Source organism: Corapipo altera, unplaced genomic scaffold, assembly GCF_003945725.1.
Source record: "Corapipo altera isolate COAL_440 unplaced genomic scaffold, ASM394572v1 1, whole genome shotgun sequence".
NCBI lineage: Eukaryota > Metazoa > Chordata > Aves > Passeriformes > Pipridae > Corapipo > Corapipo altera.
The window spans coordinates 25,167,712-25,187,871 of NW_020884873.1; the positions used below are offsets into that span (position 1 = coordinate 25,167,712).

Consider the following 20,160-nt stretch of genomic DNA (forward strand, 5'->3'; position numbering starts at 1 on the left):
TCTTTCAGATAGAAAAATCTAGGATACTGCTTTGTTGGGGTTTTTTTCTTTCTTTTTTTTTTTTTTCCTCCCTTTCTCTTTTTTAACCTGTGGCTTGAAGGAAAGCAACAGTGAGAATGAATTTCATGCTAGTAGACACTTTTAAGACTAGATTTAGCTGCAGTCACATTAGCTTAGATAATGGGAGAATTTTTCTTCATTGAAAATGCTCCCTGTCGCTTAAGAAGAACTCACTGAGGCAGCCTGCCATCTAGCTTTTTCACAGCAAAATAGGCTTGCAGACTGCAGATGAGAGACTCGGGAGCAGAGACAATTTTAACTTAGCCATCCCTAATTTATCTCAAGCTTTTTCAATTCATCTTCACTGCTCTATGCACACTGGAACACCAGATTGTCAACCCCTGGGAACAGAATGCAGCCAGGGACCTAGAGAGCTGTCACATCCTGAGAAATATTTAAATTGTGCTGATTTTCTTCTGGAGTGCTGAGCAGAGGGAATGAAACTCTCCATCAAGTCATAGCTTTGCGGGCAATAGATCAGAGGATACTGCCAGTTTTTCTAATGGATTATTGTTATCGGGCAGGTTCTTCCTGAAGGTATGTAGTTACTCTCTCAATTCATTACCCACGCTATTTATCAGGTAACGATCTAAAGAACTAGTAATCTAGATACATTAACAAAAATGTTAACTAAGTAGTTCTGTATTGATTGAATGATGGCACTTTATTGCAGCATGTTTGCAGTTAAAATACTCTGATCTACTTACTGTAGATGTGTTGTGCCTACTGCCAAATGCTTTGTCAGCAATCCCCCCAAGCAAAAAGCAATACCTAACCTTTAAACAAAAAAAGCAAAAATCCATTGTGCTGCATATAGCATTGCCACAAGTTGATACTGACTGTCCAGAGAATGTTGTTTTTCTGAAGCAATGAATAATCAATAGCAAAATCATACTTATGATTTTAAATTTTTTAGAGGTGAGTATTAATTTTGCAAAATATTTTCCAAATATGGATATGGGCAGAACTCCCCTTAAAGTACTACAAATTAATTACAGAGTTAGATATTTGTTAGATATAGATATTTACTATGATGTTCTACCCTTTCACATGTGGAGTTATGATATTTAATTCTGAAAATCTGTTATGTTAGGTATGTGACAGAAGTCTGTTGTTGCATCTGTATTGCCATACTCCAGAAGCTTCTTAGTAAAGCATAAGGATTATATATCACAACAGGAGGTTTAAAAATAAAATCTGTAAAGAAGAATTTCTTGCCTTTTAAACTTCTCTGTTTATATAGAAGTTACAGCATGTGTCTCCTAATCTGAATTGCTTACTGTGTGTCTGTAGCTTGTGAGGCAGCCTGACCTAAAAATGAAAGATCTTTAAATTGCAGAAGCAGCCAGGCATTTTTGAACTATTCCAAGAGCAGGAGTTGCTGCAGAGATGTAAAAAGCACTGCCACATTTAAGTTAAAGTCCTGGCCTTGTTTCATTCCCAAGTTATTACTCTACCTGAATACAAGCTCTGGGACTTGAGCAGGAATAGACAAGTGCAGGGCTAAGCTGTAGCTCCTTGTCCAGTGCATTGGCTGGGCTGCTGTCATGCTACCAAGAATAAATGATGTATGAACTTGTCTGTGATATACTTGATAGTACAGTGAATATGCTGAACCAGATTTTTAGTCAAAAGTGACAGATGTATTTCATATTTTTTAATATACTGCTGAAAGAAAGCAATAAGATAGTAATAGGTAGCAAATGTAGGGGGGAAAAAAAGACCTCAGGTTTAAAACAGTAAATATGAGATAAAAGCATTTGCTAGTATGTTTAATTTCCTTTATTTAAGGAATATAATATTTTCAAGGCATTAATAGCAAATTAGAGCAATGTATGTTGCTCCTGTATGCAACACCTGAAAGTTCCTTTCCTCTAGAGCCTTGGAGAGGCTGAAGGAAAAAGAAGAGAGATTGATTCTGTCCCATTTCCGATGAAATCCCTTTCCTATGGACCTCAAAAAGACTCAGGCAAAGAGGTTTTCCCTAAGCTCTCCCTAGAGGCTCCTACCATCAGCAAGATATTTTTTAAAGGAAATATAAGCACCAGCTGTGTTTTGCCCAATCTCCCAAACTTTTTGTTTAAATACATAGCAGTGTCTCAAAATGCTTCTAGATACCTATGGATATTTCAGCGTTTTGTGCAATTACTTATAAATGTCACAACCTGGGAGGGTAATATGAGCATTTCTTGTTATATGTTGCTCATATGAAAACCTAACTCTTCCAGATCACATTCTGCTTTATCTCCTTTGGGTCCAATTACTTCTCCTTTTAAATGTCTGGCTACTTTAACCACTAGCTATTTACATAAAATTTTTTCTGATATATGGCGTTGGGGAGTAACCAAGAGCAACATAAAAAATATCTTGATCTTTTCTCCAAAGTAAAATGACAGAAAATATATTAAAAATATTTAATTGGGAGGGTAATATTAAATAATAAAAAATAAATTAAGATTAATATCTCTATGTTCTGCTTTACCGTCACATTTTTATTTTTCTTTTTACCTGTCATGATACAGAGATCTGTGATGTGCCCACATATTATGTCATTTTCTCATGAAACTTTCTGCTGCCTTCTGACATCCTCTTAGGCTGTTTGTGTAAAGAACTGTGTTACAAAATATGGTATAGCATAAATAGATGAAACCATTGTGAGAAGGAAGAAAACTGAAGCGCAAATTCTTTGTTATGGTGTTATATTTCTACTCTATAGTCTTCTCCCTGTCCTCGTTCCAGTGGTATTCCTGTTTCACATTTAGTTTACTATTCTTTCTTCTTTCCTGTAATAACAGTTTCCTAAAAAAAGAAATAAACAATATTTTTTCACAGGAATTTACAGCAGTATCACAAATCTACCCCTTTTCTTTACATTCTTCAGCAGTCCTTAGCCAACACTACTTATCTCCTGTGCTCCATTTTGCTGAAGTAAGCTTAAGTGTTGACTGTATTCCTTACTTGACATCTTAGGTTCCACTCCTTCCTATTCTGCTGTGTGCTAGTCAAATCACAAAAACAAAAGAACAATTTTGACCTTTTTATACTGTACTTCTGGTTTTCTCTTGTGCTTATTTAGCAACTGTTTGAGTTTGGGGTTTGTTCTTCTCCCAGAGTGAGCCTCTAGAAGGTAAAGGTATTACACAGAACTTGGCACAAAAAAGACACCTTCTTATTTGTCTTATTCTTCTTCCTTCTTACTTGTTTTAGATTTGGGAGTGTGCTTGTGATAACACATAATTCTATGCAGTGGATATAAATAGTATCTCTAGGGTCTTTTTTTGGGGAAAAAATAATTCATGACTGTTTCACATTATCTGTTCTTTGAACTCTAACAGGTAACAAGTGGAAAAAGTGCTTCGAAGCAGAGAAGTCTAGGAGCTTGGATAATGATAGACTGTATGTTCTCAGGAAAAAAAAAATGGGTATTTCTAAGATCAGAACGTGCTACTCCCTGATTTACACAGACTATTAGCTAGAAAACATATTTGATTATGTACTAACTCTGTTAAGACTTAAATAGATCTAATGACACATAGCATATCTCTGTTTTCACACACATAGTTTCACAGGTTTGAGTGAGCAAGAGTGAAAAGGTGGTTTCCCCTGAGAATCATATCTGGCTATTGTAAAGAATGTTCAAGAAATAGGAAAAGAAAGAACATACAAAACTAGTTCACATTTGCAAACTGTCTTATTTTGGTTGAAATGCTTCAGCACACTCTCAAAGTGTGATCCAGCTTCTTAAACTGTGGGATGTATTGCCTAGCTGTAGGTACAAATCCAAGGCTTCACACAAGTCTTGTGTTGTATCTTGTAGCCCATTATTTTCGTTATGCAAAATATCTGAAATTCTAGTAAACACTGATATTTAAGCAACTGAGTAGATTATTTGTTCATCTTTTAATGAAAAAAAAAAAAGATAAATAAGTACCAGAATTCACTTCTCCTGCTTTACTTTGTCACCACCTCTTAAGAAAACTCAGCTCAAATAATAAACCAATTTTGGTGACTTATATCATCCTAATAGACAAAGTATAAAGTGGCTGACGTTCCTGTTGAAAGGTACATAGCTCACAAAAATATTGACAAGCCAATATTGATTGACTGAATTAATATTGAATTAATAATTAATTTAATTGAATGAATTAATATTGACTTCATGGTAATATCTTTCAGATTATGAATTTTATTATAATTTTCTAAAAGTGGATCTGAATTCCTTTGTGCTATGATGACCTTAGTTTGATATATTTGAAGTAAAGCATTCTGTTTTGAAATGCTTCCAAAGATTTGGGGGTTTTTTTGTGTGCCCCCACCTCACTTCCCAACCCCTCAAATGAAAAAAAGTACATTTGAAAATCTGTAATAACTAACCATATTGACTTTGTGGGAAACCTTAATTTTAGACTAAGAAAACTTGTAAGTATATGGTTCAAAGACCATTTTAACTAAAGTTTTTATTGTAAATTTGAATCTTTTTCTACTTTGCTATGCAGTACAAAGTACATATTCCTCAAAAAGTGAGAATGTTATGCACTTGATATTTTCTTACACTTTTTCTTTCTTTTATACATTGCTGAGCATAGAAGTTATTTTGAAACATCCAAAGCTGGTCTCTTCTTCTTGTTGAAAAATACACAGAATTTTCTGCAGTCAGTATTTTCAGGTGCAATTAAAAATTTGGTTTGTTTGGGAAGCTTCAATATTGCTTTTCTAACTTAATGCAATCATTACAATTACTGTTTCACATAGAGAAGTAAATTTACTGAAGTAATTATAGTAATATATCTTGTTCTGAATGTCATTTAATATCCAGTTTGCCTCTTTATGTCACTGCTGGAAGTCAGTACATTGAAGCCAGTGGAATAAATAAGAGTGGAATCAGGCTCCATATGTTTCAGTATCCCTGTCTGCCCCTACACATCCATCAGTGTGAATTTTCTATCTTAAATTGTGTCTATTAATAAGGCTTTGAAAGGTAAATTATTTGTTTGCACATAAAACTGCTTCTGCTTTGCTTTTCCAGTTGCTTCTGAAGACTGACAATAGTTTTCATCTGCCCATAGTTTCAAACATTTTGAAAAGTACTTAATCAGAATTTAAGGCAGATGAAAAAATTCTATCTCAAAGAACTATAAAGAATTCCTTAACTGTTTGTTGTTAATTCTGATACCCCAAATTTTCAATAATTTAAGTGGGTGAAATGTATATTTTATATGGATATTACTTGACAGATAATTTGGAGATTTGTTGTCATTACAAAAACTTCTATTAAAAACTTTTCAGCTTTTAATTTGACTACTTTTGGAGTAGCAATTAACTTTAAGAAACTTTGTCAAGTGTGAATATTTTTGTGTAACCAAGTAACATTTCTAAGTTGTGTTTTAATATGTAGAACATTATGTGTAACGACGGAAGAGTTCTCTGAAAATTCAAAGGCCACTATGAATCAAGAAGGAGTTGATAACTGTCTTTGGAGAAGCTTTACCTCCTTTCTTCAGTATTTCCTCTTATCCTATTTGATCAACTTTCATTTGTTAGGTTGAACTTTTCTGATATTGTATGACAAAAGTTAGAGAAAGTCAAATTTAAGAGGTTCTACTTTATAAGACTTATTTTTGAAGAAATATAGGGACTTGTGTGCTTTCCTTAAATGTGTGTGTACATACAGGATAAGAATGAAAGAGATTAATAAGATGTTTTATCTATCCTCTGCTTGTAAAGTTATGAAGAAAACAGAACAGATAAAAGGAAAAGAGCCCACAAAACAAGTGAAGAAATACCCCAAACAAATCCACCCAAACCCACAGATTCACAAAATATTTTAATACTCTAGGAAAAATATTTTGGTCAGATTTCTGTGTTCTGTACTGCCAAGAACATTAACAGATCTGTTGCAAATAACATAGCATAGCCTCTGGAATATAGGGATGATTTAGTACTTCTAAACTACTGAAATATCACTCCCATAGATGGCCTTTCATGTTCAGCAGTTGATTTACTTTCTCCTCTGTCGTGATCTATGTTAACAATCATATAGTATGCTTTATTACTCTTCCTTATAGGAAGTAAGGTTACACATCAATACGATGCAACAGCAGTCACTTAAACATCTTACCAACAGCAAGCGGATGCAATGCTGTGTCCTTCTCTCTTCTCAAAAGGCTTTGACTATGAAGCTTGCCAAACCCCTCCATAAGCCACTAAGCACAAGTCTAATGAAAAGCTAACTTAGTGGAAAAAATTAAAAGTTTTCCAATAGTTTAGTAATTCAAATCATGTCAGCTAAGGAGCTGATGAATCTGAGACTAATATCATCAGAAGACCAGGGAGACCAAGGCTGCCAGAGTAATGGGGTAGAAGGAGGAATTTCCTCACTTTTGTTGCAGTAAACTGTTAGATTACAGCAGCTATAACATTTAACCTCACCTTAAAACTGCCTGGCACTCTTTGCAAGTCTCCTTTACCTCCTGTCAAAAAGTGTCAGTAAAGGAAAAATGAGATCTCTGCTCACTTTCAGAGCAGATCTTATTGCTCTGGTGTGTGTCTCCTTGGGGAAAACCAGCCTTGCAGCCTGAAAGGGAGGTTGAAATCCCCTAGAACTTTGAAGCTTCCCTTGCCATGAAAATAGTGGTCAAACTACTAAGTCAATAATGATCTTTAAGAATTATCTCTATAGTTTATTGTATCTAGATAAATGAAACCCAAATCTAATCAGTTTTATGAAAGTACTTCACTGCATACTAAATAGTGAAGTTTGTTCTTGAGTTTTGGTTGCTTTGTTTTGGAGGTCTTTTTCTCCTTTTTTTTTGGTAGCAAGTTGTCCCAAAAACTTCTTTGCTTATTTTCTGTAGTTCTGCATCTGTCAGTCCCGTGTAACGCACACCCACTCCCACACATACACCCACCCACACCCTCTTCAAAATCTAGGGATTTGGTTTTTCGTTTGGGGGTTTGCTTCTTGTTTTTTTCTGGCTGCCACTGCAATGCTGGAGATTAGAGGGACTGGGTACACTAAGCTAAACCTCTGCATAAATCTTGAAATGGGCAATACTTTAAGTGTTTCCAAGTTTGTACAGCGTGTGTTGCTGCATCTTCATCTTCAGCTTGATCAGGACCGTCTCTTTTTTCCATGTATTTAGACTAAAGGTAATTCTTTGGTGCAAATCACACCCATTACAGTAAAATAGAATCACAGAATCACAGAATGGTTGAAGTGAGAAGGGACCTTTGGAGGTCAACTGGTCCAAACCCTCAGGAGACACCTACAGCTGATAGTCCAGCAGTGTGTTGTCAGCTTCTTGATACCTCCAAGGATGCAGATTCCACATCAGCCTGTACCAGTGCTCAGTCACCCTCACAGTAAGAAAGTGATTCCCAATGTACAGATGGAACCTCCTGTGTTTTGATTTGTGCCCATTGTCTCTGATCCTGTCACTGGACACCACTGAAAAGAGCCTGGTTTCATCTTCTTTACACTATTACTTTATACTTTATAAGATCTGCCCTGAGGCTTTGCTTCTCCAGGCTGAACGGTTACATCTCTCTCAGGCTTTCCTCATACAAGAGATGGTCCAATCTCTTCATCATCTTTGCAACCCTTCATTGAACTGTCTCCAACTTGTCAGCATCTCCCTGGCACTGGGGAGCCTAGAACTGGACACAGTATTCCAGATGTGGCTCACCAGTGCTGAGTAGAAGGGAGGGATTATCTACGTTAATGTATTGGCAATGCTTTGCTTCATGCAACCCGGGAGCCTTCTTTATGGCAAAGGCACATTACTGGCTCATGATCAACTCGGTGTCCACCAAGACCCTCTGGTACTCTCCTACCAAGCTATTTTCCTGCTATATGGCCCCACGCATTTATTGTTGAATGGGGTTGTTCTTACCTAGATATGTGACTTTGCACTTCTTGTTGAAGTAATTATTACATTGCTTAAAAGGATTATAAAATCTACTTTCTTTATATATACTTCAAACTCTTTTGAGGATTCCAGGCAATATTATTTATTTTCTTAACAAAAATTTATTCCCTGGAATATAGAACTATGATTTCAGTCAGAAAATCAAGTAGTTTGTTCCTTTTTTTTTTTGGTCTTATTTCATCTTAATAACTCCTTAGCTATGGTGTAGAAGCATGATGTCACCAGTGATCATCAGTGGTGTTCCCCAGGGTTCAGTTCTAGGGACAGTTTTATTTGATACATTTATCAACAATATGCAAAAAGAAGTTTAATGTACCATTAGCAAGTTTGCTGGTGATACCAGACTGGGAGGTGATGTTGATGTGGCCTTGCAGAGGGATCTAAATAGACTAGAACATTGAACTATGATTATTGGCAAGAAATCTAACAAGTCAAAATGCCAGATTCCATTACTGTGCACGTGAGACAGAGTAATACAGTATACTACTGCCAGGTTGCAGTATAAACTCGGAGAAAAGTGGTTGCAGAAAGGGATGTGGGCATGCTGGTCAGCCGCAGGCTCGACATAAGTCAGCAGTGAACCCTCACAGCCCAGAAGGCAAACTGCATCCTGAGGTGCTTCAAACACTGCATGACGAGCTGAGAAAGAGAGGTGGTTATCCCACTTTACTCTGTTGATGCGGCCTCACCTGAGCACTGTGTGCGTTTCTGGGCCCCACAATCTAAGAAGGAATGAGAGTCCTTGAATGCATATAGAGGATTCTGATAAAAGGGCTGGAGAGAATGTCTTGTTAGGAGCATGTGTGGACTTTGTTTTTGTCTGATTTGGAGTAAAAGAAGTGATAATAAAGATATTAAACAGAACTAGCCCCAATACTGAGCCTTGCAGAACCCCACTAGTGACCATCTGCCAACTGAATGTAGCACTATTCACCACCATGAAGATACCAAGTGGAACTTAATCATATCATTATCTTGGTTGCTCTGTTTAATTTACTATTATTGGAAGAAATAAAAAAAAACCAGTTCTTACTTGAACTCAAAATTACCTGGCCACATAATAACAACACTGACATAATTTCTCACATTGATTTTGAGTAAATATTGATAGACAACTGTGTTTACAGAAAGAGTTCAAATTTCTTACTGAAAGCACCTTCACATATCTGAAATGGAGGAGTATAAAAGAGCTGGATAGAAACCCAGACAATCTGAGAAGAAATGTTGAACATGTGGCAGCATTCACTATAGTGCATTGTTCCATAATGATCTTGGTAGAGAAAACTGCCAGGGTGTATGGATTTAACCATAAAGACCAAACAATTGTGTTTTGAGACAATAAGGATCACTTGCTGGATGCGATGCATTTATTCAAAATAGAAGTACTGCAAACAGTATCTCTTGTGGTATAGGAATGGCAGACCTCCAGGTCATTTTGGAGAAATACTTGACCTCTGTATGCAATAGTAGTCTTGTAAGTACATGCAGAAGAAATCTATTAATTTTTTTCCTAGAAATTAATGTGAAAAATATATTCTGTATTGATAAAGCAGTATACAAAGTCAGTACCCAGGAAAAAAAAAAAAAAGCTCTCTGAAAAACATCTTAATCCACAACTCCATGCAAGTAACTGACTTTCCTACTGAACAAAATCTGCAGGTTATCTTTTCAAATCCAGTATTTTTATAAATGTATAAGGACAAACTATAGATTTATAGTAGTTTGAAAATTCCTAGCCTTAGAGATATTTCAGCTGTGGAAATGAACCTTATCTTGTGAGTATCCCTCCTACCTATATACGAGGTTTGTACAAAAAACATTCACTAACACTAGATCTTTATGTTAACTTTGTTCCATAGCCAGGGATTCCTGTAGAGACTTCCTGTAGGTCCCTTACCTGCTCTGTGATAAGGATTTAGATTTTTCATTATTGTCAAATAGTGCCACTGAATCTCAGGAATGCACAGCCCATTCCCAGTCACAAATACAAGATCTGCAAGTAAAAACACATTTTGTTCAATACCAGCACTGCATGTCAAAATTCTCAGCTTCAAATAAAACCTGTCTTACCCGAGTAATACATACACAAGGGCTCATACAGAAGGCAATGCAAGACTTTGAAAAGCCTTAAAAAATATTTTATGTTTTAAGTGTGTAGATTTTGTTTGTTTGTTTGTTTTTAATTTAGATTTAATTAGCTGTAATATAAAACAGTACTTCATCATGAAGTGAAAATTTGTTTGGCAAGGAAATAGAAAAGTATAATTTCTGAAATTTACTGGTATATCATGCCAAATTGAAATAACCTATCAACCTGAAATTTTATTTGTAGTCATTGAATTATTCATCCAAAATAATCTGTTTCACTTTTTAAAGAACATATTAAAAATTTACCATACAGAATTAGTGCATGCAGAACTTTGACATTTTTTATTGTCAAGTATGTTATTTTCAGTATCTACAACAAAGAATGATGTATCTTTCATATCTTTTACTTCATCTAAGATTCCATTGCTACTTAAAAAGGAAACGAACAAATAAAAAAGGGTGACCAAAATAGACTTACTTCTGCTGTTAGACAGCAAGAGTTTTTTGCATGTATGTTATAGATAGACAGATATGAATGACAATGAAAAAGAATGTCTTGTGACAAAAAAAAAAAAGAAATAGACTTTGAAATGGAACATTTAATTTCTTTTGAAAATTAGTTTCAAGATCCATAACACTTTTACATATACAAATGCATAAACCTCTATTTTCTATAGTCTTTTTATATAAACATTAAGGAACCTATCTGAAATGTAAGGAACTCTACTTAGCAATTAAATTTTGTTTAACAGTGTTCTAACTAGTATTCTTAGATTGAGAGATAACTGGTTTATATAATGGACTTCTTTTATTTCTCAGAGATCTCTAGCATGATTTATAAAAAAGTGTAAACAGACTATTTTGGAAAGACACAAATTATATTTATCTACCCAAATAACAATTTTTCTCAAAAGCGGAGATATGTTTCCCTGTACATTTTTAGGAACCAGATTGCCGAAAAAGAGACTCTGGGCCAAATTAGGGTATAAGATAAGAAAGCAGAAAGCTTTCATGAGCCACTAGGCTTCGAGTTGCACGCCTCGTGTTCAGAGGGTTCCACAATTTAAGGTGTTAACCCATCCAAACCCAGGTCTATCCACCCGCCGGTTCTGACCCGTTCCACCCCCCAGCATACCGCTTTGGGAATTGAGTCTGGGGGTGTTTTGGGACCCCTTCTTCCTCATCTTTATCTTCTTCAGCAGACCTTGGAGGCCTTCCAAGATTCCAGGCCTGAAGGCCGTTGGGCCTATATTTACATATTTTTTGCAGGTGTAAAGATGCTTTCCTACACTTCTACGTTAAAAGAAGACTGAACAGCTAATGGACTTAATGGAATTGTTATGGGAAAGGGTTTTTGGTATGTGCAACTGTTAAACTACTGTTACTTCTACTGGAAATACTGATAAGAGACATAATACTGTGAGAAAGATTCTACAGCTACATTTAAAATCTACATTCACTACATAACTACTTCTAAAGCCTATAAAAATTAAAAAATCAAAAACTCCATGGCAACAAATAAGACTCAGATATAATCTTCTGCCAAACAATGTTTGCTTTTTCCATAGAAGCCCTCTTTGGCAAAAGACAGGATGAAATAATTTCTTACACATAGAAATATTCATAAATTTTAGTGTAAAATTGCTAAAATTCTAACTGGTCTATTTCATGTAACACTTGTCTGTTTTCCCTTCTCCTTCATGTTGCCCCATTTTGTCATGGGACCATAATTCAACAACAGACATTATGCCTAAGATACTGGGCTAAGCAGCCTCCTGCCTCTCTAAATTTTCTCCTGATTTTTCTTCTCTTACCAATATGGCAGAAAGGGATGTACAGCTAACTAAGGGATGTACATGGCTAACTAAACTGAAAAATATCAAAGAAAAAGTCCCTTTCTAAAATATTTTCCCTTCCTATTTAAGCCATCTAATTGGAGAAGCTCATGGGATAATTGCTTTAGGAACAGGCTGCTTTATTAGCACCCTGTCTATTCAGCACTCTTTTTCTTTCACTGTAGCATATGTTTTGAGGGGTAGTGACTGAAAGCCCTGATACCTTTATAAGGGTTTCTCCTGTTGAATGCAAGTGTTGGTTGACAGAAGCAACTTCAGTTTTTAGTGCAGTACAGTGCAACCAGGAGTGACCTCATTTTAGTAGCATGGAGGTCAGTGTGGACACTCTCCAGAAACTGAGTACATTACCATTCAAACTCATATGGAGTTCCATGTCACAGCTCAAATTCCTACCTGTAGCAATAGTAATTTAAATACTAATAATAGTTTAAATACCAGTGTTTTGTGTGGCAATATCATTGTAGACGTACATTATACTTTCTTGATGCTACAACATTGTTATTGCTCTCCAGGTGAATCCTTAGAACACGAGTGGTGAGGCAATGTAAATGTGACTGGCAACTTGCTTAGTGCTGTGTCTACTGTATGGAGATAGAGAGTAGTATTCTGGTCACTCCTACCAGATATGATATACAGACTTCTACTGCAACTGACTGTCAGGCATGACTTTATTGAGCAAAATTCATTTTAAGTTTTTTGCACTGAAAACAATCTGTTCATACCACAGTGTTGCATGAATATTTCTTATCTGATATGAATATGATTACTGAAATATCAGGTTCACTTATGGTTTAAATGGAAACTAGTGCTGCTTAAAACCCAAGCACATATATTTATCAACTGAGATATGTACTATTCCTACACTGTTGACATGTATAGTGAGTGTTTTAGTGAAATGAGTTTGTACAATGTGGAGGCAATGCTAGCATGGTACTGTTTAATCAATTAGCGAAGACAACAAAAATATCCCCCTTCTGTAGGTACTGGATCCAATTGCTCCAAATGCTGCTGTTGAAGCAGATGATGGATATTTAATATTAAATAGATGCTCTGGTTTGTATGCTGAAATATTACCTCCTTACTTAAACAACATGTTATAGAATTGATATATCGCATTACTTTGTCATATTGTGTCAAGTTGAATTGACTTACAATGTAAACTATGCAACATGATGTGACATCCCGTAATTCGCCATTATTTGATGTAATATAATTTAGCAGGTCAGAAATGTAAATCAAACAAAACTTTGTCCATGATGAAATTCATTTAAGTAAATGTGAAAAGCTTTTTGCCAGAAAACAAAATAGAAACATATTTCAAATGATGAGTACTTCCCTAGAAATATTCCCTGTAAACAGAGTATAATTGTTTAAGCAAAAGAAATCTTGGAGCTGATGAATAGTCAGTTTTATTGAGAGCAGGACTAAGTAATTCCTTGAACAGATGCCATTTTCCTTAAAAGCCAGCAGAATACAGCACACTAACCTAGGATCTGGCTTTATAGTAATATTTTAGCACAGTGAATGACAACTTCACTTCCTAAGACGTCACCATAGGTATGTTATGTTTATATGTTTATATGATAAAGTTTTATATGTTTATATGATAAGGCTGAAGTAGAAGTACTATTTTAACATGTAGGAGTTGATGGACTCACAGCTTCGTATCTGATCACTGAGTCATGAGATTTATGTATAACACGAAATCCATGTCAGCCAGAACTGACAGTGTCGGGCAGGTGTCACCCGTAGTATCAAAGAGTGATTGACAAAAAATTCAGTACTTGATTAGCAGTTTAATTATTTTGCTTACTCAAGGCAACCCCTTCTTATCACTTTCAGGCACTCACCAGGGCATAAAGCTCTGGGGCTACAGAGAGAGAAGACCAAGGTGAATAAGACGAAAAAAAAGACAAAGTTATTCCATCTCTCGTACAGCAATTTATATTTCTAGGCTGTCCATATAAATGGGAGAAAAACAAGACCTGAAATAAAGCATAAGAAAATCTTACATGTTATTTCAAGTCATCTTTGGAAAAATTACTTTACTAAGCTGTAGCTATATGAAATAATCTACAATTGAAATTCATGCTGAGCTTTGAGATGCAGCAATCTTCTAGTCTTGTTACAATACAAATCAAGAGTAATATATGAAAAAAATAATAAATATTATCAATCCAGGGCAAGGTTGTGCTTTTAAAGCTGTATTGTAAAAAATTATTTTTTATTTGAAGTGTAAAAATGAAAAATCCAACTTTATTTTATAAACATTTTATATAATACATTGTTAAAAAGTACTGAGAGTCTTGATACCCACTGTTTTAGATATATGTCACCGTATTTTATAGGTAAGAGTTTCTGGAAGAGGCAAAATATTTCAGATTTTTTTAAATTATTTTTTAAAATCAGATATATTTTGATTCTTCTACCTGTTCAGTTAGGTAGTTTCTGATAATTCAGTGATTTAAGAAAAAAGGTAAACAAAATTTTTGATCTTTTTCTTTGTCATCCCACAGACTTATTTGGGATGAGCTCAAGTGACACTGGCCAAGAACCAGCTATGATTTTTAAGAATGTCTGTATCTAGGAAGCTAATAATTTTGAAACTTCATAATTGTCCTTATATCTTGTATAAAACTGAAACAGTCACATAGTGCCTCACAACAACACTTTCTAGTTAATGATATGAGGGAGTATGTGAAGGAAATGGGTACCTTGGTTAACTACTATGTCTTCTTCCAGAACTTTCTGAAGAACTGATGACCCAATCATTTTAGTTCATATATCCTTCCTACCTAATTTAAATTACAATCCTGTGAGTCTATACAATAAAAGTATTTGACCATGTGTAGAGTTTTGTAAGAGTATATACACAAAGAAACAATATTGCAGAACTACAGGTTGGTAACTAACAGACAGACAACTTTCTGAATTGTTTTTTCCAAGCAGTGATAGTTCTCCTTGACCTAGAATATTCTTCGAACATTATTAAACACCATCATTAAGTAGGGAAAAGGACTATTTGAAAGGATGTTGACTTTCTTGCAAGAGATGAAAAATTATAATTGCCTCATATCACATGCAGAATGGTGACTTTTTTAGCTAAAAAAAGAGCTTTCTATAAAAGCTTCCTTTGTCCATGTTAGGCATTTCCTAAAAGTAATATCTTATTCTGGTAAATACCAGAAAAATTATGTGCAACAGAATCAGCACTGTACAAGGTCCTCAATACATTTCCTGACAATAGAAAATATAATTGATCAATTTTAAGTGTGAAGTTACCTTTTTGCAGAAGTGTCTTGATATTTAATACTCTATTTAAGAGGAAGAAAGAGACAAAACAAAATATAGCATGTTACAACATAGATCATTTTATTGTCTTATCACTTATTTACTTGCTCATATATGTATTTGCAGAACAGACTCTGTGTAGTGTATACTATAAATATAGAATTGTCAGTCTTTATTGCCTCTTCCCTTATTATGCAACAAAATAATATATACATAGCCTAATACACCAATATCTCATCTTCTTTTTTGTTACTTTTATCTGTATTCCTACCAAAATGTCCAGTGTTTTCATAAAAAGTATGAAAACAGGTACTAAATTAGGTGTCAGTGCAGAGAGAACCACTGTGGAGTTTGTCAGAGTTCTGTTCTTCAATGCCCATCTAACTTGTGGCTAGGTGCTCAGACACAGACAGCCTTATTGAGTTCTTTAGGCACCCTGGGTCAGAGAAGAGCCAGAATCTTCTTGGTGCTAATGTGCACATGTACAGAGAGATTTTTCATCAGACAAACAGTCCCCAAATAGCAAGGGTCATGTCAATGAGTGTATATCTCCATGCCGGCAACTCACAAAGCCTACAGTTGGAGCTTTATGTGTGGATTACTGTACCTTTAGCAATTAGTTGTCAGGGAGTTCACATTCTAATCAGATTCCAATATTCACGGTCTCATTAAAAAGTAAATTTCCAAGTTGCTGGTTTAAATTAATATATTTATGCATCAGTTCATAATGAGGGTGAAAAATTCTCACACTTAAAAAAGACCCTAGGTTTTTTTTTTTTCTTTAGCATGTTAAGATATCTTTATGTACATTTGAACTTATACTGAAGGAAAAAAAAGTTTCCATTTAAAATTATATCCATGGTAGAACAGCCATTGTACTCTGCTAGAAATGTACCAGATAAGTACATTTTCTCAGTCTTATTGTACTGGTATACTGCTGATGAGTATATATGTGTATATATATATATATATATATATATGTATATATATATTAGAGGACCTTTTCTTCTCAGAATGACTTCTATCAATTTGGATACAGCTCAAGAGTCTTCGAAATTTAAACTCCTATCACCTCCTGGTTTCACAAAATGTTTTTTTGATATCATTACTGAGCTTTTTGAGAAAAATGAGATTTCAATATTAATACTATGCCTAAATCAATGTTATTTGCACAACATTTGTCCTAGTTGCTTCAATAACATGAATTTCATTATTTTAAGCAATTCCTGAGATTTTAAGAGACAGTATGTCAGTAAGCCTGTTATTACTGGTGATGGATAACTGGAGACTTTTTCAGAGCTTGTAAGTGTTAACATGATTCATAAATTCAGTTTTCATTAATTAACTGCATGTTATGGTATGAGAAAGAGTTGACCCTGAATCAAGACCTGATCAAGGAAGAAGAAAAATTATAGCATTCTTTCAGCTTATAATAATTCTACCAGTATTATACAGATCTATTGCATTCTTATGCTTCAGTTAAGTTTAAAGACAAGTCTCTAAAATTGAATTGTTCATAAGGTCTGTGTTTCTACTTAGCAGAATCCCAATGATAGTAGTACTTAGGTTTTGAACCATTTTGAACTATTTCTGCTCATTTGACATCCAAAAATATAAATAATTAGAATAAGCAAAAATAGCATGTAATCAATTGTTCTGTGATGCTAACAGATGGTCTGACTGCCTAGCTAGCTCATTCAGTTTGTTTTACAAGTGCTTTTTGGTTAAAAGGATGTAACCAAGTATCAGACAAGGTTCCCTGATAGTGGTACTATCACGAATTCCACTTCAAACAGGAGTAATTTTTCATAGAGGGGAAAGTTCTCCTTCTTTGAGAATTCACAACACTTAACTCCAAAGAACTTCTGGAGTGTAACATGAGACAGACAGATCTGAAAAAGCCAAGGAGAAAAGAGCCTGCAAAATGGAAATAGCTGGGAAATTCCTGAGAGGAGCAGAGTAATTTTTCAGCTAGTAAGTCACAGACACAATAAAATTTATCTGGGACTCTCAAGAAGGAGACGAAAAATTTCTTCCCTGTCAAAGAAAATTGCTGGAATGGAAAGAAAGAATTAAGAGGAGGACATTTCCTCCTCCAAACTACTGGAGAGGGTAGATTTGTTTCTCAGATATTTTATTTAATTTATTTTCTTCAATCTTTTTGTTCTGTGCTTTGATAAAACCTAATTGCAGCATTCACAAACCTTGTATTGTCTGTTGTCAATCTTGTATGGAGAAAAAAGAGGTGGTAGCATGAATACACTCATCATAAGCTTGTGGCTGACTCATAATCCCATCACAAATGTATACAAAGTTATAATTTATAGACTATTTGTTCAGTGCTTCTCAGCAAAGATGAAACTACGAATGCTTGTTTAAATGAAATTTTAAACAGTGCATTAACAGGAAACATTCTCCTGTCCTGTAAAGCTATCTGAAAAATGGAGTAATGGCCCTCTTCTACACTTGAATAAAATACAGATCTTGGATATGGTAAGAGGACTCCTTCAATTGTCCTTCAGTTGATGTGTTTTTAATCCAAACCATGCAAAGAATTGGAGACTTTTGTTCAAACCCTTTTTAATTAGGAACTTCCTGAGAGTGTTTCCAAGATTCAAGAGTACTACGAATATTCACTTTGAAAGTAAAGTTTCTCTGGGTCAAAGTGAATAAAAGTCCAATGTTTGCTATAAATTTACTTTCCCTCCTAAAACTAGTGGAAGCAACAGGGACTAAAATGAGTGTTTTAAGACAATTTTGTGCTGTTAGATAAATTTTAAAAGGTAACATAGATGGATAAGGGAACGGTAAAACGATTTTGTGGCAAGTGTGTGCACATGCTTCAACAAAGAGCAGTGACAAAACCTTTGGCACTGAAAGAAGATAAGAGTATTTCAGGAACGAAATGGTACCAAATAAGTATTTTTCTTCTTTTTTTCCCCTCAACACAGTAATATTTTCCTTTATTTCTTCCAAACTAAAACTATCAGGAGAAATGTGTGTTTATATGTGGCATATATGATCCATTATAGGAGTCAAAAGTGCCAATAATGCTCTTATTCCTTTTTGCACGATTGATTTTGATATCTCCTTTAATATATTGATTTTTAATACTTAATGCACAAGTTCTCAATGCAGAGAAATAGCTATTTAGAGAATATGATTCAGCCCATGGAATATGAATGTAGAATTACAGAAACTTAAGTGTCAGACTGAAAATATAGCAAAACTCCCCTCGAAATTAGCAGAGTCAAGATTCAGTGAAGATAAATTATTTTAAAGACTCAGTATGACCAATGCAGTAAGTTGTTTGGTATAACTTTGTAACCACTACTAGTATATGAGATAAAGTTTCAATCTGCAGAACTACTTTAATTTCAAAATGTTTTGCTGTTAAGATAAGAATCAGTTTTTATAGGTAATCTCTAAAGTGATAATTTCAATGAAGAAATGTTGCTCAAAAAAATAAGGTGTAGTTTCCAGAATGAGCTATAGTTCTTACATGCGGCTTTTTAAAGTGTGATTTCTTGTCTGAAATTACTTCCTATTAAGATTAGATCCAAACACGTGACTAAATCCTGTTAAAAAGATTTTAAACAATTTGTGGTTCACATGGATGGAGCTAGCAAATGCTTCTAATATACTTTGATGGTCTTGAGAAATACCATTATGACTTCAGTTGAAGAAAGATGAATCAGTGTATCTACAGAACTTTTTGAGACTAACTGCATTTTCAGTTAGATAAAAGCTTTTTGCCATGTACAAGAAAATGTGGATTACATTTATGTTTAATCTATTGCTTGAATTCTGAGTAGCTTGTATCTAGATTAAAACAAAGTCTTAAATCTAAAGTAGTCTTTCTTTCTGTTTTTCTCTTGCTACAAAAATCAGATGAAATGAACGGAAAGAATAATTTTAAATTTTAACAGGAAGTGTTTAAATTACTTTTTAAGGTATTATAAGTCATTTTATCATTAAATGGTTCAATAATATGTTTGGGGTATTTTTTAAATTTGATCTCCTTTCATTAATGTCTCTTACTTTCATAGTAATATCTATGGTTATCTATTCTCTTAGCTTTCCCACTTAGTATTTTCAAAGTTGTGAACATTGTGAAAAACTACAATTTCTGTGAAATAAGAGTCTGTGGTTGTTGAACATCTTTGAGAACTTAACTATATACAATTGCTAAATATAATATTTAGTTTTATAGAATTTTTTTCCCCAGGATTTCTGAAGCTGTAGCCAGGAGTTGGTGTGCTTTACACTAAACACATGTAGTATCTGTAAGTAGTTTATACAAGAGATTTCACAAATTCCTTTGGGATATGTTCATGTTGAATTCTCTCTTAACCAGATATATCCAGTTGTAAGATTTTTCAAATACTATTATTTCATAAGAATGGTACCACTTCTTCTTTCCTAAGTAAATTATTTTCTCATTGAAGTATATATTATTTTCTCATTTTTAAAATATGTAATTTTTTAATTCCTTCTGTGAATATAATGTAATATGATATAGAATTGCTGAAATAAAGATCTGAAACAAGTCACTCATATTCTTCTTAATAGACCTGTTCTCACATTAGATTGTAGATCTCTCACTGTTACTCTTGATGTTATCTATTTCTAATATACTCTGGCAGTAGAAAAATGCCGAAGAGAAAATTTAAGTTTTAAGCTTTGAAGTATCTGGAATATGTTAACATGAAGTCTCCAACTAAAAGTACTAAAAAGAATTCTCCAAATCTAGGATTTCATAGTTTCCCTGACACTGTAATCAAACATAGTATTTGAAATATTGGTTCTGACAGGGGAAATTTTGAAATGTGAATTTAATTAAAAAAAACCCCATAAACATAACCCACCAGATTTGTAGTAAGTAAAGTTCAAGTGGTATCGTTTTGGTTTTTTTTTAATGACTGCAAATCAATGAA

General features: G+C 34.3%; 1 protein-coding gene across 1 annotated transcript in view; it reads left to right on the forward strand.

Moving 5' to 3' along the window:
- The first annotated feature begins 272 nt into the window (after positions 1 to 272).
- MGAT4C (MGAT4 family member C) overlaps positions 273 to 20,160 on the forward strand; it is a 323,806-nt gene continuing 303,918 nt past the window's right edge. The window contains exon 1 of the mRNA XM_027663574.1: positions 273 to 597. The gene's annotated coding sequence lies outside the window, so the exon portion shown is untranslated. The remainder of the gene's footprint in view (positions 598 to 20,160) is intronic.